The sequence below is a fragment of the Phaethon aethereus genome, assembly GCF_964289735.1.
Source record: "Phaethon aethereus genome assembly, chromosome: 2".
NCBI classification, from domain to species: Eukaryota; Metazoa; Chordata; class Aves; order Phaethontiformes; family Phaethontidae; genus Phaethon; species Phaethon aethereus.
Genome location: NC_138582.1, coordinates 47,673,066 through 47,699,390, shown reverse-complemented (window position 1 = coordinate 47,699,390; position 26,325 = coordinate 47,673,066). Strand labels below are relative to the sequence as shown.

General features: G+C 41.0%; 1 pseudogene across 1 annotated transcript in view; it reads left to right on the top strand.

Moving 5' to 3' along the window:
- The window catches only part of LOC309402564 (chloride channel protein C-like), a 93,055-nt pseudogene that overhangs the window by 6,482 nt on the left and 60,248 nt on the right, over positions 1 to 26,325 (top strand). The window contains exons 4-12 of the transcript in view: positions 1,066 to 1,146; positions 2,106 to 2,281; positions 4,393 to 4,485; positions 7,181 to 7,421; positions 10,826 to 11,019; positions 16,759 to 16,856; positions 20,307 to 20,406; positions 20,902 to 21,073; positions 22,671 to 22,846. The product of the transcript in view is annotated as a chloride channel protein C-like (transcript). The remainder of the gene's footprint in view (positions 1 to 1,065; positions 1,147 to 2,105; positions 2,282 to 4,392; positions 4,486 to 7,180; positions 7,422 to 10,825; positions 11,020 to 16,758; positions 16,857 to 20,306; positions 20,407 to 20,901; positions 21,074 to 22,670; positions 22,847 to 26,325) is intronic.

The window sequence follows — 26,325 nt, the reverse complement described above, 5'->3', positions numbered from 1 at the left end:
AAAATATATAAACAGTGGATGAATATGTATGCATACATGTCTACATGCATTTGTATGTATATACATGCGTGTGTGTATATACACACACTAAAGTATAAATAAAGAATATATAGAAAGAAACCACAGTTTTTGACTCCAGGGCATCACAACAACCATTACACATGCTCTTGGTCCTGTTGTATTATAAAATTTGTCCTATTACGTTAAACTAATACAGAGGGACAAGAGGTAAGCTCTCACAGGCTCTGACATCAGTACTTCCTGCCCTGGAAGACCTTTCTGTCAAAGTACCTCCTTCAGCTGCAGATGAGCAAAACTTATTGTTGTGCACTTTGCTTTGCCATTTGGCTGCACCGCATGATGCGCAAGCCTTGATGTGACATGCTGCCGGGAAGGCCACGGTGGCCAGCTGTAATGCCATGACCTCAGAAATGCAAGGGATGTGTTTGACCTGTGCACATGATGAATCACAGCTGAGTGCTGCGGAAGGCAGGAAAGTAAGTGGGAGCTGAGGAGTTCTGGAGACAACACGGCTGCGGTCAGCCCAAGCACAAACAAACAAACCAAAAACCCAAGGAGTCTGAAATGTGTCTTTTCAATGTGACAAGGCATAGTGTGAGAGATGTCCTTTTGGTTAGAATAAAGCACAAAAGAGCTTTATGTATTCTCTCTATTATTAATAGCTGCAAATTCACAAAGATAATTACTGATGTAAGACACTGCCATTCAGACAAAACGTCTCCTGAAGACACCATTTAGTGTTTTCTTATGCATGTTCTTAAGGTCCTTTAACTCTGCTTCTGACCTGAAAAGTGCCTTGATGAGTAACAAAATATCCTTTCTAGTATTTTTAGAGATGGGCAAAAAGTTTTGGAAAAAGCTTGGCTTGACTGAGGACGTCAGCATTAACCTTACTGTTTCTCACTCCTGTCCTTCTAAAGAACCAGCGCTGCTTGTTTTGATTTTTCCCTATGATACAGCAGAAATCTGTGGGACAAAAGGTCATTGAAAAGCAGGACCCAGTCTATGGGTACCGATGTAGTAATCTGTCTGTCAACCGGACAGGATGGCAACTTCCACATGACCTGGCTGTGTGCCCTTGGGTCTGGGCTGGCCATGGTGATTCTCTCTTCAAGCTCAGTGCTGGTAAGTGTTACGTCTCCTACACGACAAGCCTATAATGCTGTGATAAACCAAATCTGTTGCTCTTCCAAATACTGGTTAATACCATATTTTATTTAAAAAAGAGACCTCTATTACACAACCCAATTGGAGAGGTCTTTCTAAAGCTGGATTCTACGGCCCTTCACTTGTATAAAAGTGTCTGGGGTGAAATCAGTGGTGGTGGCAATGCAATTTACACTTAGCATGTGGTGTTTATAAAATAAATACAAGTGGCAGCTGGTGTAACTTGTAAAAACTGGGTGTTTGGAAGGGGCCTAAGCCAAAGACCATCGGTATGTATGAAATTACTGTTGGTTTTAGATCTTTTAGCTGTGCTATGTGGGTATTGCTTGCAGCCCAGATCAGTACTTTTACAAGGTAGCAAAGCTAAAACATTGAGCCTTTTTGCCATTTACTGTCCTGCTGTGTTCAATTTAATTATAGACAGGCAATTAACAGCATAGGTGAGAGAAAAAGTGAACGTTTTGCTGAACCTCCCCTGAAATCCAGCAACAGTAAGAAAAGGGAGTTTGCTACTATATGGGTAATAACTGAGCAGTTTTAAGCTATCTAAAATGAACTGCCTGGGCAAATGGCGCAGGTTTGCACGTGCACCCTGCCCCGCAGACAGCCCGTGCAAAGACAAGAGGCTGGATGGCTGCAGGCGGCGGGGGGGTGGCAGGGGGCTGGGGTAGGGGCCCTGGTCGGTCATTTTCTTCCCTCAGCGCTCCCAGTACGTGTATAGCAACACTGTCGGGCGCTTGAATTCCTGTGCGTAGCCAGCGGTTATACGCGTATCTACGTCATCTGTTAATTCTGGGAAAGTTTCTTTGCGAACAGAGCAAGGTGAGGGCTGGGCTTAAAAATGTCGACAGACGCATCAATGTTTAATGATCGTTGACTTTACCCGCCCCCCCCCGTCCCGCCGGACTCCTTTGCAGTTCTTTTGCCCATCAGGTTCACCATCCAGCTTGCCAGAAATCATTGGATATTTGAATGGCACTTCTATTTGGCACCTTTTTAACATCAAGACCTTTTTAGGGACATTTGTTTCGTGCGTGCTGGCTGTAGCCTTCAGGCTCTTCTGCGGGCCAGAAGGTCCCATGATCCATTTGGGGTAAGAAGTGGCCGACAAAAGTTAGAGCTGTCAGGCTGAGGGTACGGGTTTGCAATGTCCGTCTTGGTGGCAGCACTGTGTTAAACAAGGCCTGCGCTGGCAGTTCTTTTCACCTCTGCTGTCCCTTCCTTCGCATTAGCACAACTACGCGTGCCATGCAGCGAAGAACAACATTTTTTCGCTGTGTGTTTTAAATACAGGCTGAGTTCCCTTGCACGATTCCCCGTGCGGCTCAGCAAGCAGTTATCGGGGCAACTGCGGTCTGTTTTGTTTCTGAAAGCGACCTGTCCTGCAGCTACGGCCTGCCGGCTGCTTTGCATCTCGTGTAGCTGCTTTTACCTATGCAAAGTCCCCATAAAGATAAAGCCCGTCTCAAGTGGCTGTGCAGGAAAAGGGGCCACATTTTTACAGCCACCCGCACAAGTGCTGTCAGTGGCTGCGCAAGGCGCGCGGCGGGGGATGGCCAGGCCCTGGGGCTCCGTGTTTCCGGCTGAAGAACATGGCAGCCGCCGGTGCCAGCTGAGGGCGGCCACAGCAACGGCAGGCTCTGCGGGGTGGCACGCTGCGAGGCGGGCTGGAGCTGCTCGTTGTTCCTGTGGTGGCGTAATACTGTGTTTCTAGGTAGGGAAAAGTAGACTTTATAGTCTTTTTGAAGGATAATATTTTTATCCCCCCTTGCTGTATACAAAGAAGGAGAATCCTCATTACCCTATTGTGGTCCAGGGCCTCCTGAGAAGGGGAGAGGAGGGTTGCCCAGTCCTGCTCTGTAGGTCAGAGGAGTTCTTAAAATTTACTGTGGTGCAGTACAGCCAAACTTAGTAAGTGCAGGCCAGATTTTGGGCTTTTCTGTTTGAGCAAGTGACATAATTTCCTTTATGCACCATTTAGAGGAAAATCCTGCTGCACTTTATTACCATTATTAAACAGTATCTTGAGTAGAGATGGTAAAATTGGTCTTTACTAATATGACATAGATCATTTGTTGGATGGTTTGCTTTTTTATTTCTGATCCTTTTTGTTTTGGAAAGTGTTCATCCTTGAGACTTGTTCTCTACCTCTTCACTGCCCTGCCCAAACCTCTCCTCCTCCCCACCACCCACCCTTTCACGTTTTCTGTTATTCTGTGGGTTTGTATTTATTTATTTATTTGCACAGAGGTGCAGCACCCTAGGGGATGACTCAATGTTCAAAAACAGGAGTCCATGGTTAGTCAGAGGCAGCCACAAACCTTTCAGACAACAATTGCCAAGGTTTAGCTCTCCCTTTAGGTTTCTTTTGTTTTCTTTGCTTTCAGACATTTGTCTCCAGGAGCTCGGAGACTGCAGCTGTGATTTATTTTTTTTCTTTTTTTTTCTTTTGTGCTGGGTTGGTAACAGTGATGCATGAGCCAAAGAATTGAATCATATTTCCATGAAGAAAGTCAGCACGGTATTAACGTGATGCCTTTTCAAAACATAGGAATTAAGAGCTAGTTTAATTTAATTTAGCTGGAACCTTCCACCATTTTTATTAAACATAAACACACATAAGCTGCTAAAAGCCTTTGAGAGATTCGTTAAGGCCCCTAATGTAAGTCTTGTAGAAAAGTCTTCCAAGATTATACAATGAATAGATTTTTCATTTCACTAAGGGTTTGGATTTTTTTTTTCCCCCCTTTTAAATGTAGTGTGAAGTGCTGCCTGGGAACACACTGTAGCAATTTAAATCATTACACATCTTCTGTTAGAAGTAGGGCTGTTCTGACTGCCATGGTCATTAACCTGGGAAGAGATGAGCTATAGCCTGATGTGTCACCACACTTGGGCAGACATTAACATGCAGTTCTTCAAGAGGCATTGCCTGGTAGCATCACAACACTCCTTGCAAAAGAAAAGTTTAAGTCTCTGAGTCAAGAATCTGAAAGTCTTTAATAGCCTCCTGCTTTATGTCAGTGGGACTTTGCATATTTAAAAGTCGTGTTCAATATTTTCCGTGTTTAAATCTATTGAAACCAATCTAACTTTGCTGCTGCATGCTGGCTAAGGCTCTGTCCTCCACTGCCTTTAAACTGTGGCTGATTTATGAATAATCTACCAAAAAAGTGCCTCTCAATTATACAACGTCATTTTTAGTGATCTCCTGGGTTGTGGCCTGAGCCAGCTGCACTCAGACACCCTTGGTGTCCGCCTCCCGATCTTCACCAGATTTCGGAATTCAGGTGACAAGTAAGTGATGGGCAGAGCTGTGGGGTGCAGGGGGGGCTGCCACCCCAGGGGTGTCCGGTGAATTGCCGGCAAGCCCGTTGTGTCTGGAAGGGAAATGGAGATGCTGCTGCAGCAGCAATCTTTCAGCCTTCCTGCTGTTTGTCACTTTGCAATGGGGGAAAAAGCCACCCACTCTAATTAAAAGAAAGTTGTTTTATTAAACAACTTTAAGGTTCTTTAATTAAAAGGAAGTTCACAAGTTGTTTTGTCAAACCCTTGTGAAATAATACATTATACTGAAGACCTTTTCCTATTGCCTTTTGAGTTGTATAAGGAGGGAGAAAAATGCAGGATCTTTTCAGACATAGGTTTATCCTCAAATCAACAATGCTGGCCCAGGAAGAAAGAGATAAGGGGGATTGTGCCATGTGCATGGGGGGCCTTGCTTTATTTTTCTAGTTTTGAAAAAGTAAATTGTGACACTTTTTTAATCTGGCTGTTTGCTCATATGTGTCTGTGAGGTAAATTTGGTAAGCCCTCTCTTGTGAACACTTCTACTGAAATTAATGAGTTTCCAGAAAAGAAATTACAAACCAGTTTGTATTCTGGATGGTATTTATTGTCATGTTGACATACAAAACTCTCTAAATTACTGTTTTTTTCCTAAAGCAAGGGAAAAAAGGATGAATCCCATGTGTTAATTTCATAAAGAAATACAAAGAAATCAACTGAACAGTCACTGTGAACTATCTGTAGCTTAAAAGAAAACCAAAAAGCACCAAAAGAAAGATATGGGATATTGTTTGCCTTTAGCCTTTTAAGATCAGTCTTTTAAATAAATCTGAGATGTGCTAGTTAAACACGTTAGTCATGGAAGAAATTGGCAATTGTGGTAAGAGGAGCAGCGAGAACTTTTGTTTTTCTCTGCAGGATCCAGTTATAGTATAATTAAAAGAAGCATTGGTTGGAGCCAAGAACTATCTTGGGAGAGACAGGTTGTGTGCAAGTTCCCTTCACAGTGAGGGTTGTTGGTGAGCAGCAGAGACAAATTTCAATCTAAGTGAGACCTGGCTTGTTTACCAAGACCAGGATGAAAGACTCCTACTCTCCCAATATCTTTTGGAGTTATTAAGTAGGCTCAAGAGATGTACCCTCTCCAAGTACAGTCACAGGCAGAGCAGTGGCTCAGCAGCGTTAGGATGTTGAAAGAACTTAAGATGTCCCTCCATTGGGCAGCTGTAACAGATGCGTAGGAGGGGTCCAGTTTCATTATTGATACTAGCGGTGGGACATGTAGCACATACAACTGACTGGAGCAAGAAGTTGGAAATGTCCAAGCAAAGCTCACCCAGCTTTTACTGCGGCGTTCAGTACCTTTTGTGTTCCCTGCTGCTGGAAACAATTATCTGTGAAGATACGACATGTGAGTAAAAATCCATGCATAAGCGTGTCTAACTCAGCATTTGTGAGTTGGGAAGTATCAGACATAAAGTTGCCTGTGTAGCTTTACTGGTGGGCTTTGTTAAGGGCTTTGACACACAAACTCCTTCCCCTTATTTTCTATTGCCCTCATTGCCACCCATCTTTGTGCTGATAAAATTTGTGGACACCACAGAGAAGTCACAAGGGCCCCCTAAAGTTTAGAGATTACTCTGATCTGTTGGATTGTTTTCCTGAGAGCTTGGCATTTCTTAACATTAAAGATACTCGTTTTGTGTATTTGTTGACTTCAGATAGTACTGAATGCTCAGCATTTCTGCAAATTATCCCTGAGGTCTCAGGTAAGTACATCCAGAGGATGCAAGTTTTATAAGCTGATGTTCACTAGTGATTAGTGCATTATATGTATCAGCATCACCCCAGTATCCCCCACAAAGGCTGGACTTGAATCTAATTTTCCCAGGCAGAATTCCAGCATAATTTTATTTCCTCTTTCTATATCCTTCCCTCTGTTTTGCACACTATGGCCTTCCTTAACAATGTAACATTTGTGTGACGCAGGATGTTGTTTTCATATAATTTGTAAAGAAAATCATGTTGTGTGGGGGAAAATAAATAGTAATAAATGTATAAAGGAAGACTGTCCATTAATGCCTTTCTTTACAACACTATGATTAGAGTATAACTTCTTTTCTTTACGGGAACTGGCTCACAGTGCAGATCTCTGCCATTTGAGCTCTCAGTGCACCTTACAGCGACAGAAGTTTGTTGCTCTTCGGGGTGTATGTGAGGTCCATGCCTTTCCTAGGGAGGAGACAAGGCATATATGTTCCCCGGGGATGTCTCAGACAGTTACAGACTGAGGTGGCATGTTGAGCCTACAGGCTCTGGGTCATTCTCTAGTGAATCCCAAACTTCCTTACCTTTTTTCCCTGCAGTATTTCACCCCTATGACCGCACTGCTCCCAGGGTGCAAGGTGGCACATCCGCCTGGCATTAGGCTGGTCGGCGTGCATTCAGCAGCTTGTACCACGGTACAGTGGTCCTCGTACGGTGTTATAGGGTGGAGGGTTTTGTCAAGGGCAGAAGTCAAAACGGACAGATCTGAACTCAAATCCTAGAGATGCAAGGCACTATAATAACCCCAAAATAAACCAGCGGGTCTTTAAATTCAGCCCCACAAACCCAGCTTTGACAGGAAACAATGTTTATGGAGGTTTTTTGTTTCTGTTTTTTTCCTCTGTTACCTGAATTTTGACTCTTCTACCTGTTGCAGGTGCAGTTTCATTACAGTGGGTGCGGGAGCAGGGATAGCTTCAGTATTTCGTGCCCCCATTGGTGGCCTCTTGTTCACGTTAGAAGAAGTGTCTTCGTTCTGGGACATCAGGCTGGCCTGGCAAACCTTCTGCTGCTTGATGGCTACCGTCACCACAGACTTACTGTCCTCTTCTCTCTATGGGTTTGTTTACAGAGGCCACTTTGGATTTTTTGAAGCAGAGAAAAGAATTCTATTTTGGGTGCATACTGTGTGGGTGTGGGAGGAAATAGATGCAGGGTTTTAGGCTACACTCTTTCAGGATTGTTGCTGTGGGAGTAGCAGGGAAGGGGGACTGAGAAGGGGAAAAGGTGGTATATGTACAATTATCAGATCAGTGGATATGGAAGTCTTCACACTTTACATCTGGTAATCCCTTAGATACAACATAGAGCTGTTTTGTTCTAAATTAAAGTGAACAAACAGACAAAGCATCTACTGTTTGCTTATTAGCTAATCATGTAAGTTAAGATAACTCTCTGTATCAGTGCTGGATAGGAGAGGGACACTTGAAAGCAAAGGAAAAAGCAGAGAAGCTCTTAAATAGGGTGTCCTCTCCCTCCGTAGCTGGCTTGTGCTCTTCATTCTTGCTGCAGGCATTGCTGTACTGTGCCCCTGGTCCTTGGTGCTTACAGATTAAACATCTGAAAACATAGAACCACTGTTTGTTCCTGATTGCACAATGGAGGTGACCTTCAGCCTCAGCTACCTTTACTTTATCCCTTCCAGTACAACACAGCCTTGATCTTTGAATTTTACCTTGTCCCCACCTAAAAATAGTTGCTTTTATTATCATGTCTTTCTCTTACTTTTATTGCAAGATGATTGAATAGTGATGTGCAAGTATCATGATCTTCACTTCTTGCCTAAACATCCTTCTTTGTATTTGACTTGAGGATCAATTAGAGAGATAGAAATAAAACCTTGGTCTTCTGAATCTCACTCCGTTTTTTGCTACTAAGTAGATTTTTCCTAAGGTAATTTACGAATCAATCACTTCCATTGATCTCTGAATTTCTTCTGGCTTGTATCTCTCTAGCAATGCCAAAACCAGAGATCGTGGTATTTTCCACATGTAGGCATACCTTGGTTGGGTAAATGGGCAACACCTTTTTGTGTGCATGATGCCTGATATAATGATTTTGCATATGCTATGCAGAAGTATTTGGGTTTTATCTGCTTTATCACAAATTTACCTGGGGCAAGCAGAGAAGACATTGGAAGACATTGGTTTTCAACCCAAATCCTTTTTTGTGGACAAACTCGTAGTGCAGTCCCTCAAACAGTTGCAGTGACACAACCAAGAAGATAAAAATTTGTGGCAGAAAGGTGAGACTCCAGGGGCAGGGAAGAGGTCAGGCATTCTGAAGTCAGATTTATTGCTGAAGCCAAAGTGTTGTGTAATGAACAGCTGCGTGCACAGGGGAGAGTGGATTCACTTCAGTTGCTATTTTAAAATAAGCGTTGCTCTTTCAACACTACTTTCAGGATGTTTTCTGAAAGAGCAGTGGATTCTGTCTCCTATCTTCTCTTAGTGTCATCAGAGGGAAAAGCTAGCTAAAATTATTATCAACATGACTTCTGGCAGGGTTCAATAGTTTCTGGCTCTCACTGTGATACAGATAACCAGAAACATTTTCATTTCATTGAACACAGGGCTCAGGGGAAGTTTTGCTTCTTTTATGTTTTGTGGCATTAACCAACACAGTTTATAGTTGATAAACTGAGTTGAAAGCTTGTGGGTTATATTTCTCAAGAAAACTATTTGTTTTCTTTAGTTTCATTCTACTTAGCATTATGTTACAAGGGGAATTCGTTGTACTCCAGAGCATGAGATTTTCAGGAAACTTCACTTTATTTTTACATAGACCATTGGATTATTTGTAAAGGTAAAACTTGCTCTGTAGGTAACAAATTTTTCTTGATGACTGGACAAAGCCTGTGGTTGATACTACAACAAAAACAAACAATACACTGGGCCACCTCTCATTCCCAGTGTGTGGAGCACTCGCTTGACTTTACCTTTATTGCCACACACATACAGTGTAAAGTGCATATATATTTTAAAACAAACATCTCAGTATACCTTTCCCTTGGGAAACATGGAGGTAGGGAGAGAAAACAATAAAACCATGTACGTCCGTTTTTATTTTTAATGTTGGATTGGAATTAAGTAGAATATAATGCAAGATGTTTGGATCCTGCAGTAAATAAAACATAATATTTCTACTTCAGCTTAAGCTACTTCTCTCTGAATTTCAGCATCTTTAACACTAGATCTCTTTAAATCCTTTGGAAAAGGATAGATTTTGTTGCAGCTATTGGTAAAAATAGTGTTATTAAAATTTTGCTTAGTACATAGAGTACCTGCCTATGTGATGGTTGTAGTCCTGATTATAAGGCACGATACACCTTAAATCTCTCCCTATTCTCTGTGAGTGAACCCTGCAGGTGTTTGGCTGCTTGTGCCTAGGAGTGGCTGCTGGGATTCTCCCTCTTCCAGACCCAGTTGCCCAGTCTGCAGCACCCTATGGACCAACTCTTCAAGCTTGGCTGGATTTTGACCCTGGCATTCCTCCTCTCAGGAAATAACACCAGTGTTTAGTACAGCTACCCATGAATTTTTAAAGTCTAGGCTAGTTGTAGCAAGAACAAGAATAAGATTAACGGTCAAGAAGAAGAGGAGGAGAAGGAAGAAAGAAGGAGTTTGAACAGCAAGAGAGCCTTTGCACTTGTTCAAGCAATTTAAGGAAGGCTGACGGTTTCTCCTATCTGTTACCCCCAAGGTTGTACAAGTTTAGGTTTTTTTGCAGGCAACCTTGACATGTGGCCTTACTGCTTCCTGCTTTTTGAGCATTTCATGATCTTTTACTCTGTCCAGATCCTAATCTTGACAAGAAGCTATGTAACACTAAGCCTGGGCTAAGGAAATAATATTCTCACAGCTTTTAATAGGTTGCCACCGATCTTTTGACCCCTTTTTATTGGCTGGAAGATAAAATTAAAATATGATATTGATCTCATCCTTGCTGCCCGTTGAGGAATCAAGCAGAAAATTCAATTACTATTCCATCTGCCAGTTTATATTCTCCGTTTGTGATTTGTTGTTCTGCGAGTTCTTCCAGATCAGCATCAATTTTCAATTTCACTTAAATAAATTCACTTATAAATGATCTCAAGGCACATGGATGCAGGTTGACAATAATGAACTTTCCCAAATTATGATGTAGATCACAGGCACAGTGAGCAAAGCTCTGGTTCAGCAGAGCCTTTTGAAGTGCTCATTAAGGCCAATATGTCATGTTATTTGGATGTAACCTGAAGTGCAGAGTGCTTGTGGTAACTGCAGTGTATCATAGAGGTTTCTGCTGTGTGTGTCAACACCAGTGTCTGCCTGCTGGTTCCACTCCTGTGAGGTATGCAAGAAGTATACACCATCTCTTGTGAGATCAGCTTTAAATTAATTAGCTGAGCTCCCTAAACCGCAAAGAAAGCCTTACTTCCTATATGGAAATTACCTTGTGGTACCAGGTTTTGTAAGAGAGAGTGCAATATTTCATGTCACTGGCAGGATGCTCAGAAAATTTTCTCCTTTTTTTGGCTCAGGTTAAGAACTTGCTGGACATGAACGTCTTGGCCTTCATTCCGACCATCCTCCTTGGAATGTTGGAGGTCTTCTGGGAGCTCTCTTTGTTTCCCTAAATATAAAGCTTAATAAATTACGTATGCAGTTCTCTAATTCAATTCCAAAATGATCCCTTAGAAAAACAAGCAAGCTGTTGGAAACTGTGCTCATCCTTGTAAGTAAATAATACTGTTCTCTTGAATATATAACGTTTACAGTGGTTAATGAGGGCAGGTCATAAATTGACTGGATGGAAAAGTGGATCTCACCTGCTGGTACTTGATAATGTGCAACAGAGTACAGCAAACATGGATTTCCAAAGTACGTATAGGTATTTAATGATGGTGGGCATCTAAGAATGGAGAAAACACGGGATTTTGGGGGTTTTTTTTGTTTTTTACTGCTTGAAGTATTTTACCTGTAGACTTGCTCTGCCACTGCTGCTCTACTCCAGTGATATTAAATCAACTTAGTGACATCTAGCAGTTATGTTGGTGTGCTTTTGCATTTATTTGCAATCTATGGAGGGCTGTCACAAGTAGATTTCATCTATTTTTCTCCATTTATCCTTGCTAGTGATTGATCCTCTCGTTACCCCACACAACTTGCTCATGTAGCACAACCAGGTGGACATCCTCCTCCACACCTCTGCACCTGGGCACTTTTTCAGCTGTTACATGGGAAAGAACAATTAGGAGACTATTACCACAACCATATGTATTTTTGCCTCAAGACAGCAAGGGAGATCTCTGCCTGTTGTGAGATGAATAGATACATGAAGAATAAATGTTGTAGAGGGTTTAAAAGTTATGGATAGGTACAGAAAACTTTCTGGAGCTAACTATGTATCTGGAGTCAGTTATTCCTAGCTTATGAGGAGAGCTATCCCTAGATGTCCTGATAAGGCAAAATGGGGCCATTAGACTTCTAGGCTTTGGAGTTTCCATTTGGCATTGTATGGCTTTGGGGAGGGTCATGCCATTGGAACGAAAATGATATAGACAAAAAGTTCCCATATTTTGAACATTCTCATAATTTTAAATTTTATGCTGTGATTATGACTTAAGTATGTTGTCAAATGTGGAGGAAGGAAACCTTCAGAGCTTTACTACTGTACTTTTAGTAAATTGTGCAAATTTGGGTTTCTCTGCAAGTTTCTCTAGTGAATACCTGCTTGTCATAGTTTTTCTTTTTTCCCATGGTTTTTGAGGAAGTCTTTCTGAGGAGTTTTCAGACCTTTTTAAGTGATGAGATGTAGGGAAATTGATGTACACCAAAGCCCCTTTTTTCTGCCCTCTCTTAGGCAGACTTGCCAGTATGTTTTGTGTGTGCTAACTATTTGTTTTATATATACTACTGTATTCTCTCTCTTCCTTCCCTCTTGCAGAGAGGCTTGCTCAATTTTAGACCAAGGGGTTGGCCATATAGCTGCTCTTATCCCATCAGCCCAGACATGCCTTCAGCAGCCTCTACTCCAAGCCAACAAAAGGACATAAGCTTCAGGGGAAAGCAATCACCATGGCTCACACCAACAACCTGGATGATACTGGGAGGAAAATAATTAGTAGTTTAAACACAAAAAGGGAAACTTCTGGAGCTGAAAGTGTGAATAACCATAGCTTGAGGCACATGGTCAGTTCTCTGCAAGCCCTCCACAGGCTGGTACAGAGATGCGCACGTTTCCTGTAGGTTGCACTGTTTTTCCCCTTCCCTAGGGTCAGAAGGAGTGCATTTCATTTAGTCCTTGAAAGCCCTGCATGCTATGGCAGTCCAGCTCCTCCTCCTCTGCCTAGTCCCGCTGGCTGCTCGGAGCAGCATCCTGCTGCTTGTGTTTTCTGCTGGCACATCAGAGGTGAAATCTGATCTCCGGCAGGAGGAAGAGGAGGAGGAGGAGGGATGCCCCTGGGCGGAGTGTGCTGGAGCAGACCCATGGCATCGGTGACAACTGGATTTTGGCTCCTCTTAGCGGCAGGATGTTGGCTTTTCAGTTTGCAGCCGTGTTTGCTCAGCATCTCGCTCAGGGGGAGGCACCTTGAAGAAGCTCACTCGAAGCTTTTTGCTTCCACGTTTGAAGGAGTAGCTAAGGTTTGTAGGGAAAACGTGTTTTCTCAGCTCCAGGGAGAGTCTTTCCACTGCCCAGCCTTCTTTCGTTGTGCTACAAGTTTAATTCCAGGTCTTGGAAAAGGATTTGGGACTTTGTGCTGTTGAGGACTGAAGTGAGGCATCTTAACAAAAATCCAGTTTCAAACCAGCAGGCTGAGGATTAGAGTCCCATGTGTGACTGCCATGAGGCCTATGTAAACTCCACAGTCTCCAAAGAACCTCTGTTTGTGAGAGGTCAGGTTTGTAACAATTATTATTTTAGCAATTTGGAGCAGGAGCTCTGTGTTTGACAGCTGCTTCCCCTACTATTGGGAAAGGTTTGGCTTTCTCATAGTGCATTACAAAAACCTTGCATAAACTACTTAAGGAACCGTGTGTTTTTTATGTGTTTATTTGTGGAAAAAAACCCAAACCAAGCCACAACGTAAGCCAGCAAGACCCAGTGTTTTAGAAGATACTATAGGATTAAACTTAAGATCAGCAAGCAAAGATGTAGTGTCAGACGTAAAGCAAATGCCTCCTAAGAGTTATTTTACATTGTTTAGTAGTGGCCTCACTGAGTCCAAAAGTTCATGGAGTGGTTAGCACCTTGCCAGATCACACCTGAAACAGGGAGAAAAGCATGTGTTTTGTAGGGCTGTACTGCTTACAAGAGGTTTTCTGTTTATATATTTCTGTCTTCATCCTTTAATTTTTTTTTTAAGTACTGGGTTTTTTACATTAGCTTTGCAGCATGAACTCTTATTCAGACTGTTTTTGCTTTTTATTAGCTCTAGAAGATCCTGCTCAGGTCACAGTCCTTATTTTATTATAACTTGGCAAAAAATGGCAGGAAAAAACCCTTTTGATCTGAGAGAGAACCATACAATTTTTTTTTTTTATAAACTCGCATAATTGGGCAACTGAAAGAAACTATGTCACAGTGACTTTAACCAAAAATAATCTTGTATAAACCAGTCTGCATTTAAACTTGGAAAGAACCCATCACGGTATCTTCCACACCCACAACATAACCCGGAGTACCATTCCTTTGACTGGAATTGAATATCTAATCTTCAGCCCATAGATTAGGTGAAGCCGTCTTCCTAAGTGCCCTTGTGCCCCTTGGCCTGCATTTGCTTCTCCTCAATTCATCACCTTTCTCTCTGTGAGGAAATCACAATGCAGATAATGCTTTGCCAAGAATCTGGCAGAGCTATCTTTCTTTTTCTAATTTTTTTATCATGTTGACTAATGCTTCTGTTCCAAAATCTTTGTGTTTCCATGGGCAGGGTGAACGGTTTAAGGATATACGCATATGTACTTATATATTAAACTGTCAAAACTTTAAAAGGTTACTTGAAAGGATTTTTTTTTTTTCCCTACCTAGTTGTGAAGACAGACTACTTCTTTAAATATGTAGCCACTGGCTCCAGACTAGCTGTCCTTCTAGCTCCCTTTGGACTTTGGGGCTTTGGCAAAAGCTTGACCTGGGTTTGAACTGTCCCAGAGTTAAGTTTTCAGAAACAAAACCTGACCTAAGCTTTGTGAATACCAAAGTACTCCCAGTTTCATCTATATCTTGTAGATGCACTCTGCCCAAAAGCTTATAATCTTTGAGATACAGGGAAACAAAGGCTTGAGATACGATTATCTGACAAATTGTCACAACTGCACACAGCTGAATCTCAGCTTGAGGGTTTCTATAAATGTGCTACCTGAGCTATTTTATAACAATCCACAAAGTGCATGAAACCTTGTGCCTGGAAAATATATTATTCTTATGGTTGTGTGTTCCAGCAATTTCTCTCCAGATGTCTACTGAAATATTTTCTAAATTTTTTTGGGGGGCTGTATCTTCATTTATTTAGAAATATAAATTGATCTCAACTAAGATAAAAACCTTAACATTAGTTTTGAATGAAATATAACTATGTTATATTGAACTGTATTATATTGAAAAGTATGCGTAAATGAAATAGAATCATCTCATGTAAAAAGTTCCTTTGCTTTTGGCAAATGCAAAGCAGCCAATGAAAACACCACCTGCTGTGCTCTATTTCAAACATTTTTAGTTTCATTCATGTTTTCCATATAGCCATTTTGAGGTAAACTAATAGAAGGACCTGATAAAGTCTCTTCATCCATTTGGATTGCAATGTCTGTGTCTCTCTAGTATGTAATCTGCTTTAGGCATTATAGCTGTCTAGTATTGCTAGGATGTCTAGGAACTTCTTTCTCTTGATTACATGAATATTAGTCCTTTCACAGAATCACACAGAATCATTAAGGTTGGAAAAGACCTTTAAGATCATCAAGTCCAACCATCAACCCAACACCACCATGCCCATTAAACCATGTCCTGAAGTGCCATGTCTACATGGTTTTTTAACACCTCCAGTGATGGTGACTCCACCACCTCCCTGGGCAGCCTGTTCCAATGTTTGACCACTCTCTCAGTGAAGAAGTTTTTCCTAATATCTAATCTAAACCTCCCCTGGCACAACTTGAGGCCATTTCCTCTCATTCTATCGCTAGTTACTTGGGAGAAGACACCAACACCCACCACACTACAATCTCCTTTCAGGTAGTTGTAGAAAGCGGTAGGGTCTCCCTTCAGCCTCCTCTTCTCCAGACTAAACAACCCCAGTTCCCTCAGCCGCTCCTCATAAGACTTGTGCTCCAGCCCCATCACCAGCTTCGTTGCCCTTCTCTGGACACGCTCCAGCAACTCAATGTCCTTCTTGTAGTGAGGGTCTCAAAACTGAACACAGTATTCAAGCTGCAGCCTCACCAGTGGCTGACCATGGCAGAACTGACCATGTGCCTCACCAGATTGTACAGAGGCACAATCACTTCCCTACTCCTGCTGGCCACACTATTGCTGATACAAGCCAGGATGCTGTTGGCCTTCTTGGCTACCTGGGCATACTGCTGGCTCATGTTCAGCTGGCTGTCAACCAGCACCCCTGGGTCCTTCTCTACCAGGCAGCTTTCCAGCCACTCTTCCCCAAGCCAGTAGTGTTGCATGGGGTTGTTGTGACCCAAGTGCAGGACCCAGTACTTGGCCTTGTTGAACCTCATACAACTGGCCTCGGCCCGTCGATCCAGCCTGTCCAGTTCCCTCTGCAGAGCCCTCCTACCCTTCAGCAGATCAACACTCCCACCCAGCTTGGTGTCATCTGCAAACTTACTGAGGGAGCACTCGATTGCCTCATCGAGATCATCGCTAAAGATATTAAACAAGACCATTCATAGCATCCTCTTTAAAAGGGAAGAGAAGCAATAAGTTTACAAGTTAGAAATAAGTCTTTAGCTGTTCATACTGACCAGGGACTTCAAATTTGCATAAATCAGGAAGTTACTTAAATTGAAGCAGTGGATTGTTTTTGACATACAGCATAATTTTAAATACCAACAAAAAAATTAGGTCCTTAATGAAAGGCATGTAGATCTGGAGTCCTTGCTGTGCAGTCTCAGGGTGATAGCCTGCAAGGAGAACGTGGCATGTGATGGGGAGGCTTGGCACATGTAGAACAACCCACGTGCTACAAATCTTTCTCTCTGGAGGTAGGGGTGGCTCTCCGGTGGCTGCAGAGTTGGAGGTCAGTTACCTAGTTGCAACAGTTGGGTCTCTGAATTTAGATGGGATGAATATGGGCCTCACTGGTTGCTTAGGAGCAAATGCTCATCTTCTAGGATATGTGAGCAAGACAAGAAGACAATTTCCTTGTGGTAACTGCTGGCACTAGTGATTTTAGACACTTCTCTTTCTGTTTTTGTCTGTTTCTACATCTCATGATAGTCTATTTACTTATTTTAATGCCTGCAGGTATGTATGATGACTGTTACAGTATACTTACCGTACTTCTTTCCTTGCACTCCAGTCATGAGCTTGAGAAACTACCAGTTGAGAAACAACTCAGAAATGTAAGTGGGGAGAGTCACCAGGAGCATATCTATGTAAATACCATTGTTAACCATTTCTCCCAGTTAGTTGCTATAAGGATTTGAGATAGAAAAATTCAAAGGTGCATCAAAGCTGAATGTTTTAAATTAATTCATCTAGAGATGAGAATCACACTTTTAATTTCTAAGTATGATTAGATTTCAGACTTTTCTGGTGAGCAACGTTTGCCATTGTGTCAAATTAAAGAAAAAAAAAAAAAGGAGAAAGAAAGAAACAAAAAGGAGCTGAAAAATGAAAGGACCCTGAAGTGTGGCTGTTATGTATCACGCAAGCACTTTTCCAATTTAGAATTCTAATTTTGATTTAAATATTATATAGGCCTTATATATAGGTATATAAGCCAATAGGAAACAGGCTGTAACTGGAAAGCTGGAACTGGAAATTATGAAAATCCATCATTATTCTCAGTTTCGGTCAGCTACTATTGGTGGAGGGACATGATTTGATCAGTCATCTCTATATAAACACCAATAGGTAACACATCAGAGGTGCATGCCACTACAGCACAAACCGTAATCTGGGGATTTAAAATGACAAATATTGTGTTAATAACCAGCCAGGGAACATGTGGCTGAGTGGCTACGGACTTTATGGGTGATATAGTTGAAGAGGTCCTTGAATCTGATACAGGCTTTGTGGTCCAGGTATCTTTCTTGAGAAATACCTATAAGGAACCTAGAGGAAATAGAAAAAGAATTGCTCAGATTGAGGTTAAATGACAGCTTGATTTCACAGTCGTTGCAAATGGTCAGTACCAACTTGTAGTTTTACCAATTCATAAATTTGTAAAATTGATTAATTCCTGCTTCCAAGTGGGCAGCATCATATATGTTGCATAATATGAACTGTAAATACTGAATAACTTGCCATTGGTGACTGGACTCTGAACAGCTTATTTAAGTATATAGAAAGCAGACATACTTTCCCATTCTTGCCACCAAATCTAGACTGTCATTTGACTTGCAATATCTGGTGCAGTATTATTTGTTATAATATGTAGCTATGTGTTCTTTACAAAAGCAAACTTTGTCACTTAGTACCAGGACTTGGTGACTATGGCTATTTGGATTGCTACAGGAAAAGCCTTCTTCCTCACTCTGACATCCTTTCTTTATTTTAAGGACTAAATACTTGCAAAATTTTTTTTCAGAACAAAACTATTTTTGTTCTAAAGGAAAAACATCTCAAACCACAATAATTTAGTGGCTTTTTTGTCTGTCTCTGAATGAAGAATAGTCAGGCTGATCCAACCTAGAGGCTAAATGGTCTTTGTGCCAATTTTTCATTTGGTGCGGCTACAAATTAGAGTACATCCTGTTGAAAATGGATAGATCTGAAGGGCATCAAGCACCAAATAGCCGTGGACTTTGCAAGGCCATGCGTGTGCTGAAGGTAGTGACGATGTCTCTAGTGAGTTTGTAATAAGATACAAGACTAAACATGGAAAAGAATCTTGTTCACTGTTCTCCTATTCTTAGAAAATTGAAAAGTAGATTATGATTGCACTTGTGAGATTTGAATTAGGATCATGTAAATTTGGCTCATCTCAGCATAATCTGAGATTTTTAGTCAGTGCTCCAGAGGCAGGTAAATATCATTAACCTTTGAAGATCCAACAGGTTAGTAACAGGCACCCTTACCACTTTGAGGTATCCAATAAGAACCATATAACAAAAAAATTGTAAGATTATTAGTTTTGTCTTTTGTACTGATCCAGCTTGGTGAAGTGCATGTTTTTTTCTTTTAAACCATGACAGTACAAGAGCTGCAGCTCCAGATGGGGCTGTATGTGGCTATGCCAGTAGGACGATGCTTCCTTCTAGCATAGCTTATCCTCATAAATTTATGCTGGAACAGTGCTTTCACTAGTGTTTTGTAGCACTTCCAGCAGGCCTTGATAATCCTAGGAGAAGGAGGAACAGGACGTCATGGGGAGGCAGGAGGAGGTAAAGAAGCAATGGCTCTCTCCCATTAGCAGGTCTCAGAGCAGCATGTGTATTCCTGCAGCATGTAGTGTGGCAGTGCAGTCTTCCCACTTGCACCAGGGAGAAATCTCTCTCTACTAAATATACTGATTTCAAATGCAAAGAGTTAGTGGTACAAAAACCTGTGTGCAAACAAGTCCTACATCTCCATTCTCTTTGCTTTGTTCTTCTTGCTCAACCATATATTTTAATTGTAAAAAACCTTTCATCTGTTGTTTCTCTCTGTTATTTTGACATTGCTGCAAGCTTCAAATTGCCTCTCAGATGTGCTGTTTTTTGTGTGTGCAGTCCTTTACTGGTAGTAAAGACATCTGTGTAGAACTTGAGATTTTGCTATAAAAGGGTTACACAATCCTATGATTTCTAAAGCAGGATGGAGTAAATAATTTTTTAATTTTTTTATTGACCAGTATGAATTTGGAATATATTCTTGTTTGAGTGGTTGGATTAATGTAAAAAGCAAATACAAGATTGGGAAGTATCTTGTGTTCCTTTGGTTGCCAATCTGGGGTCTGGAAGAAATTTTCTCACACTAGATGTTGGCTGCATCTTAAGTTTTCTGTGTAGTTCTGAGTGGGGATGAGGTGAGTCAAATACCACAGATTTCCTGCTCTTTTTTCCAGAAACAGAGTTCATATTGTTACTGTTTAGATTGTGGCAATGTCCAAAACATGCTGGATGCTTTCCAAACTGGAAGAAGGAAGTCATACCTGCTTGGAGGGTGCAATTGCTCCACATGACAGAGATTGAGAAAGTGTCCAGGAATAGCAGTGCTGTACAGCAAGGCTGGTCATGGTCAGTGTGATAACCAGCAGTCTGAATTGCAAGATGTTGAAATAACCGGTGCCAGTATTTGCTGAAGGAGAGCTTTAAGAACATGTTGGACAAACATCTTTTAGGTGTGGTTTGGGCATAGCCTGTGCTGCTGTGGAAGAGGAAACCTCTAAGTCCTTCCGGCTCTCCGTGGTGCTCTGCCGTGCAAAGCTTTCTAACTGCAAATGCATCTGTGAGCTTGGGATGCTCTGCTTACCCACAGAAATGTTTGTCAGGAATGATAAGCTTTTGGTCTGCTGATCCTGTTTTGCAGTTATAATGATGTGTGTGGACAAGGAGATCAAGGCCAGGAGGGGCATTTTAATGAGATTTTTCCCCTGTTTTAGGCAGTGTAATGTGATTCAGGGTTTCAGCAGCAAGAGGTTTATGTAGAGGAATATAAGCATTAATAAACCAGATTTATTAGTTTAGTGGAATAATTAATAAACTGATCTAGTAAACTAGATTTATTAGTTAATAAAACAACTTAATTGGGACATGTAAGGGAAAGTAAGCTTTTTGTGTAAAATTTATATCTAATAAACACATTCTGTACAGGCACTAAGGTAAGTTATATTAATCCATTTAATACTTTTTTTTTTAATATTTAAGCATAAATCAGTTCAAGAGGGAAATTTCAGAATATAGTGTTCATCGAGCACATGGATTGGTGCAGATGGAGTCAGATATTCTAATCAAACCTTCAATCAAGGTAAGGGGAACTAAGTGACTGATACCTGGGAACAAATTGAATTTATGTAATGAGGTGATATCCAAGTGTATTTCCTCATAAAGCAGGTTTTCTTCAAAGTAATGTAGTGCTTCCTTTGAGGGATATATCAGAACTAAATTCCATATTTGAGCCAAATATGCTGGGAAGTTCCTGAGTTATTACCTCAGAAAGGGATGGGGAAAGAGCCCTGCTGAAGTAGCATGATTGCCTTTCTTTGACTTAAATGGCTGCAGTTTCTCCTTGTTTAGATCAAGATTAACATCACACAGACCAGACTGGAAAGAACAAATGTTCCTTGTCTTTCTGAAAGTGTCCCAGATGTTGAAACTGTTGTGTAAACGCTGATTAGCTGATCTATGTACTTTGCTGATTTTTTATCAGGATTAAGCAACTAAGAACTACTACAAACTGTATTTTTGTAAAGGATCCTTTTAATGTTTACTATCTCTCCGCATCTTTTTCTCTGTGTTTCAGCTGCTGTGCTTCTAGTTGAAAATGGGAAGCAAAGGATCATGTATCTTTTTAAATGTGGGACTCATGAAGAATTTGGATACACATCCCGCTGCACTGCTTTGGCATTTTATTTCATTCTCAGCTGCTGGACGGCAGGTTCTGCTGTTGCCAGTGGCCTGGTTATTCCTATGCTGTAAGCTTCACACATCTTGGTTTGAGCTGCCTATATGAAAGACCTGTGTTTGAGTAGCAACAATCTGAATTGTAAGCTGAAAGCTTGGCAATAGCAAAGCTGTAATTGTTTGGAGGAGGTTGTATAGGTGGAACAGGATGGTTTACTTGGAAAAAGATGCTAAAATTGTGGAAAAGAATGAAGAAAAATCATCTGAGAATAGCTGTGGAAGGACCATAGCCAAAACTGTGTACTTTCCAAGTATAGATCATTTGAATCCTTTGGGGACTCAGAGGGAGTCTCGGCTGCTGGCTCCATCTCTGTAACTGTAGAAACATGAGTTGGGATCCAGACTTTTCATCTGTTTCTTGTGCACATAATAGCCTGAATCTTAATCTTGGACATCAACACCCTAGACTTTGGAGAAAACTGCAGTTAGGTCTTTTGTTGTACTTTTTAGAAGGCTGTGGTAGACTAGAGCAAAGTTCTTACAGTAATGTTGAGAGGCTTAAATGTTCAGCAAGCAAGGAGTCATGGCTGGAGAGTGGGTATTCAGCATAATGCAATTCAAATACTGAAAAAAATCTAAAAAGAAATAGTTGTGTGTACAACCTTCTGCCTTTGCCCTACCCCTGAGTATTCGCCTCCTACTCTGCCCAAACTGTTGTCTAAAACAATTTTTAATATGTAGTGTTTGCTGAAATATGGCATACTTGGCTGAATAGATATTGATAGCCAAGTCTGTGAGGCAGCTCCCTTGTTTCTGACCTGACAACCTGATTTTTATAATCATTCTAGAACTACCAGAACTGCATGCATCATTAAAATGAATAAATTGTATGATTAAATGGGAAAAAGTTGTGTAATCATGCAAGGTGATGCTCCCCAAATCAGAAAATATATATCACATATATGGCTACTGTATAAATAATAATAATTCACCATTTCTGGAAGATGAATGTCTATACAAATACAGTTCATCGGCTGATGCTTGGACCTGTATATTTTATTCCTTGCATATGGAATGAAATGCTGTTTCTCACACCAGCGATTACATGCCCAACTGTGCTAAATTTTGTTTTTACTCTGCAGTGTTGCATATGGTTGGTCTTGAGGACTCCTGAGTTCTCTTCACACCTTCATTCTTGGTTAGCTTTAGGCAGGTCATTAATACCTGTTACTCCATTTTGCCCATTTCTTATGTGCTATAACATTTTACTTGCCAGGTTTATGAGGCACAGGTAGACTTAATTCTAAGAAACTATATCAGGCCGGAGCTCTAGAAGTGTGGGCTTTTTACCTGAAGTATCCCAGTGTGTATGTCTGTGACCTATAGTTTTGACTGTGTTCCTGTAAGGTTCATTCTCATTTGGCTTTGAAGAATGTTAAAAAAGACATGCTGATAGTTCTTTTTCTTCAAAGTATGGTAAATCTGGCAGTTTTGTGCTAGTGGTTGGCACTAAGTAAATTCTCATGCCAAGAGATGATGCTATAGCTTTTCTTGGGAAAGGAGTTGCTACAGAAGTTGATGAAATTAATCTGGGATCATCAGAATATTAGAAGCATTTAGAGAAAACACTATCACTGACAGGAGTGCTCTTTTTCTTCTTGCATACAGGTACACAGGAGCTTTGTATGGCAGGATAATCAGTTTGATCCTCGTTTCCATTTTTGGTGTTCAAACTGATAAATATGGAGCATGGATTGATCCAGGTCTCTTTGCTGCCATTGGAGCTGCTTCCTTCTTCAGTGGTGTGTCAAGACTAACCATCTCCCTCACTGTGATAATGGTAAGTATGTTGAGTTTTCAGGTATTTGTGTGGCCAAGGCTGAATTGAGCTTTTGCTGCTGCAGCTAAATGAACCACAGGTGATATCCCATGCACATTAAACAATGGAGAAATAAATTCTTGGTCTGGCTATTTCTAGCTTGCCTGAAGAGTTGTGTGGGGTTTTTTTTTGTTTTTTGCGGGGGGGGACACACCTTTTATTTGTGAAGTATAAGTTTGGAAATAACACTTTGACTGAGAAATCTGACTACCTGTTTTCCTATTTTTTAAATTTTGGGGGTTACAGAAAGGATAATGGCATCAGTGGTTTACAAACAAGAAAACACAATAAACTATCTTTTGTTTCTTCTGGATTATGAAAAAATAATAGATGACACTGCTTGTCTTGTGAATTGACTTCTCTGGGGGCTGAGGACCTTGTTCAATGCACCTTTTTATGTTGGGGCTGAATATGGCCAAATACGGATGGAGTAAATGAAGTAGTAGTATAGTCTTGCAGTAGTATAGGCAAGTGATGCAATAGGAAGCCTCCCAGGTCTCTCTGGTAAATGTATGCCTTATGGATTTAAAAATTTTGAGATTTCCTTGGAATACATTTTATATTTCTGTTTCCTGTCCCCCTCCTTTTATAACAGAATGTTTTCAGTCTGCGCTACAATACTTTCCAGGCAAACCTCTGAAAACTAAAGGATTTGCAAGTAATAGTCTTATAATTGGAGAGGATGTTCTTTGCTCTCCCTGGTTGCAACACCTGGGGACGGTGAGTCGTAAGGCGCAGCTGAAATTCAGCTTAGTCAACAGACAAGAGATGTTGAGGTCACAAAGGGGAAGATTTTACCCTTCCACAGCAGGACATTCAAGTCCTATGAGTGTTACTGTGTGTGGAAATTTCACCCATGACTAAACCCAGTCATCCCTGCCCGGCTGGCTTTGCCTAAAAGGATCTTGTTAAAATCTTAGCAGATGTCAGAATTCACCCAGAGTGACAAAGCCAGGATTTTCCCTCCTCCTAGTATGCTGTTGCGCAGTGTTTGATAAAGTAACTGTTTATCGGCACTCAGAATTGAGTTCATTTTAGTGATAGGTTGTGTAAATTGTGTAGGAAACATTTTTTTTATCTTTTAGCTTGAAAGGTGTTGTATGTGCACAAAAACTTCTCTATTGTGAAATAATAATTAGATTGGTCATGGAAATACTGCTCCTTCAGTGTCCTCCTGGTACTTTAGCACTTACTTATCCATTAAGTACAAGTGCACTCTGGTATTTTTGCTTCTATTATTGCTGTGATGCATCTTTTGAAAGTTACTGTATGATTTGTTGGCCAGCTGCTAAGTCTGTAAGACTTGAAGGGGGGAAAGTTGGTGCCTGAACACTAGGTGTAAGTTTTTTGAGAGCCTCAATTACCACTAAATATAATTCCAAAGTAGGCCTGGATTTTCCTGCAGTGGATCAATAAATTTTAAGTATCATTTATAAACCATTAATTTAAGGTCTTACTGCAGATATAAGTCTTTAGTAGCAAAAGCAGTTGATTGACAACTTCCTTAGGTTTGTGCTCATGAGGCTGTGCTTCATCCCAGGGAAGTGAGAGGTGATTATACGCCAGAACACTTGCTGGTCTTGGATGAGAGAACTGCATTTCATTTGGCTCCAGTAGAGAGAAGAAGCCTACATTTTAGTTGCTTCAATTTCTCCCTGCCTTCCCCATTGCCTGCACTTGTTCTTTTTTTTCCAAGTGCCTCCCTGAGCATGCATGTACGGCACTTGCAAAACAATAGCTGGAAACGGTTAGAGAGAACTGTAGGAAACTCGGTCGAAAAGGCACTAGAAAAATTATGAGGATTGCACTGCAATGTGTTCTGAATTCCCCTAGGTGTCATGTTATAACTCTTCTGCTCCTCTTTCTGCAGAGACAGATTGTGTTTCAATTCATGTTCATCCAAGATAAATAGCTGCATTGCTTGAGGAAATATTAATTTCTGAGAAGAAAAAAGGTCTTGGACATGACAATGCAAAAACATAATTAAAAGGTTGTGCCCTCAAACCATAAAATGCACATATTTTTCCTATATTGTCTGATGGGTTCAAAAAGAATTGAGAATGTTTGCTTTGGCTTTTCACACAGCCTTCCATTTGGAAACAGTTATGAATGTGGGACTTGTAGCAAACAGGTTTGTAAGATGCTTTTTTTTTTTTTTTTTTTTTTCATGGCAGACCCCACAGGCATCTGCCCACCTTTTCTTTCTTGGCTGCCTCTTTCTACCCCCCATGCTGACACTTGACCCTCATCCTCAGCTCTTTGTGGCAAACAGTAGATGTGGTGACATTTTCCTTGGCAAGTACAAGGACCAGCCTTATGACTTGTCTTCCCGCAGCTTTCTGTCTCCCACGTCTTTGTAAGTGTCATGTGTCCTGAGCCTGCTGGCCTCAGGGTGCTCTAGATGTGGGAAGAGGAATAATATCTTCCTACAGTGTGTTTTGTCTCTGGGACATTCTCTGTATTTTTTTATTGTTCCTTCTGTATTTTTACCTCTCAATTACACTGCCTTGCAAGGGTTATTAAGAGGAAGGATGGCACTGGGCTGGCCTAGGATTAGTGTTCCGGTCCAGTACTGGTGATGCCCCTATGTGCAAGCTGAGAGAAGCTTGATTTACACTGATTTGGATCCTTTGCCCCGGATTTGTCTGTCTTTCTGTTACACATGACAGAAAATAGCCCTGACTCTCTTCCCTTTCTTGCCTGTTCTGTTCAAACAGAATTAAAGCAGTATATCAGCTTATTGGCCTAATCTATTTCTCCAAGAAATCTCTTCTGATGGATATGGGGAATGAAATTAATTCTGAAAATGTTAAGACTCAAAACTCTCCTCTGAGTGTGAAACACTGGAAAATCAGGCTTTTGACAGATGTACACTAAAGGATAAAATAGAATATTCCTTAGGATTTGGAAGGAGACATGCAATATTGTTACATAAAGCAAAGAAAAATCTCCATAGGGGATTGAATTGCCTAAGGTCTGTCCTTCAGTTTTAATGGAGGGTGTGGTTGATGTGAATGAGTGCTAATGGCTTGTGCTAATGGGCATGATGTTGGTACTGAAATAAAATGACCATCTGATGGTGCTTCAGAACATTTTGAAAAGCTGCCTGACAATGTCTGTCCCTGTCTGCGGTATGGCAGAAATAACAAGTTGTATGTAAAATCATCTGGTTCGTAAGACAGTTTTGAAGGCTCGGAGATGAGCTTTGTGCTTTCTGCTCTCTGATGCCTACATCAAGACAGGCACACTGGCAGAGCACAGCACTGTATAATAAGCTACACTGCTATAAGTGACCGCTGCCCTATAGTTAGACAATTTGGCATATTTGTTATACACGTTCCATTAAGAAATGAAAATGAACATTTATTTTTTGCATGGTTTGGATACCTCAGTTGCAATCTATATTTCTAGCATCTTCACAGGAGTGTTACAGGTCATCTTGAA